This window comes from Myotis brandtii, unplaced genomic scaffold (assembly GCF_000412655.1).
Source record: "Myotis brandtii unplaced genomic scaffold, ASM41265v1 scaffold276, whole genome shotgun sequence".
Lineage (NCBI taxonomy): Eukaryota > Metazoa > Chordata > Mammalia > Chiroptera > Vespertilionidae > Myotis > Myotis brandtii.
The window spans coordinates 2,206,977-2,209,385 of NW_005360509.1; positions in this window are offsets into that span (position 1 = coordinate 2,206,977).

Sequence of the window (2,409 nt, forward strand, 5' to 3'; positions counted from 1 at the left end):
CCCCCGGCCCCCTCCGCCTCCGAGCCCGTCTGTCTCTGAGCCCAGGGACTCCCACTGTCGCGGTGTCGTTGTCCATCTTGCAGGAGCCGCCCCCCAGGCACCCCTCTGCCCGGACCAGTTGGCCTATGTTATTCACTGAGCTTCGCCACCTGTACTGATGCGTCACCTGCCTCACCCGGATAGGCAGCTCTTTCTTTTCTTGGCAAAACCAAGCCCACCTGTGTAGAGATAGCCCCTTTAAGCCACCCGCCATCCTCAGTTCTCTCAAGCTAGTGTGTCCCTAGAGCTCAGCAATATAAAACCGTAGGGTATTTCAGAAATCCAGTATCACAGGGGGATCCTTTGGGACTTAACCGTCTTCCACGTGAAAGAAACTAGGGCTCCGACCCCCCTTTATTTCCCCAATGGTTATTATTTTGCAAAGCAGATGGAGCACTTTATTTCCAACCTCAGAAATCACGCCATCTCACCGGAATCCATGAGTGACAAACCAAGAGGGGACCGAGTTGGGCTGGGGGTGGGGGACCTGGATGTGTAGTGGGGAAGGGAGAAGCAACATCTGCGGGTGCTGGGCGTACCTGCACCACTCACAAACTGCCTCACTGATGCTTCATCAATCACTGCTTCAAATGTTTCAATCAGCAGAAGATTGTAAATTCGCTCTTTCAGGGAAATTAATCTATTCTGAAAGGCAATAAAATGAAGAAAGGCAAGGCAAAGGAAGCACTGAGAGTTTAAGATATACATAGGGATTTTTTTTTGTTCTATTATTAAAAAAAAAAATTTAGACCTGAAATGTTTCATCAACCTTTATTGTGTTATGTATATTATATTGTTGTGCAGTAGGGTCTTAAAGGGGAAAGTGTTGGTTCTATTAATTTGTTAGTGTCCATCCTGGGGAGCCTACCTAACACACCTATGTACGTACACATCTGCTTCTGAAGCGCTCTACATGGCAGCCAGGTGGTTTTCGGAGAAGAGTTTGGATTTTCCCATCATCCCCTTGAATGCTATACGGCCATCTCTTTTAACCTGTTAGTTCATATTGCTGACATATCTCTTCCTTTAGTCTTCTCTCACTATTCCATAGAGTCCGATCATCCCCTAGCATAAGGATTGTGTCCCACGTCAACCCAATAAAATAAATTTTCTACCCCAATAGACATGCCTCATTCCAAAGAGCTGCCACTCCTCTTGAAGTCCCAGGTAGTGAGAAAAATTTGACTTGCAACGTTCAGCAACCACAAGGAGAGGGGAACAGTCACGACGCACAAACACTGAAAGATACCCAGGCTTTTGGCAGAGAATGTTGATTTACATTTTTAGTCATGCTGGATGGGCAGTCTGCACTTTGCTGAAGTTCTCCGTAAATGCCCTTATTCATAGCAGTCAATACATTTAGACTATGGGGATCTTAAAGTATCACTGGCGTTCTTACGTCCAGCTCCCACCCTAAAGTATTAGAAATTACCATTGAAAAATGAAAGACTTCTAAAAACATACATCAAATACGCTTGCACCAGAGAAGCTTTTTCAAAAAAACACACTCGCATCGCCAGGTGCTAATTTAATTTTATTTCTGAAATTAAGAGAGGTGATGGGTTCTGGCAACAACTATTTTCATGGACATATTCAAAAACCACTAGGGAATTCGCTACCTCTCAGAGCCATCGATGCTTTGAGCTATCTTTATAAACAGGGCACAAATGTTTACTGCTGTGGTTTACAAGGGCTACTAACTTATCTCAAAACAAACTTTTAACTAGGGTGAACAAAGCACCTTGAGTGCTTTGTAAAATTGGAGCATACAGAGATTTTGAGCTTCAGGTGTTGCTGGTTCTAAAAAGAATACATCTTTTATTTACTTTCTAGCAGCAGTGGAAGGTCACACAAAATTTGCATCAAGTAAGGCCAACTGCCACCTTGGGTAGCCTATGGTCACATTCAGTCCTGCAAATGACATGGAACTTGCAGATTAACGTGAAGGAAGTGGTATCCATTGGAAAACCCATGTTCCCAACAACAGCTCTGTGCCCTGAGGTAGAGATAAGATTTGGAGTAAGAAATAGATTTCTAATACGATTCCAGATCATCCTACAATATTTTCTTTGGAAACTGGTTTAGCCCAGGATATTTTAAAGAGAGACAAGAGAAGTCCTATTTATCTTGTCCGTGTGAGAGGTATTTGTATATTCATAAGCTATTTTTGGTAAGAATTTTAAATCTTTTAGCTAAATGCCTACAGGCATCATGACCTTTGCCTTCCTTCAAATCACAAATTGTACAAACACTTTATAAAGAGCTAATTATTGATGTTAAAACGTGACCCCACATCAAGCGGCTTGTTAACCACTTGCCCCCTTTAATTGACATCCATGAGCATAACCTTCGTTACATTGTTCTTTTTGA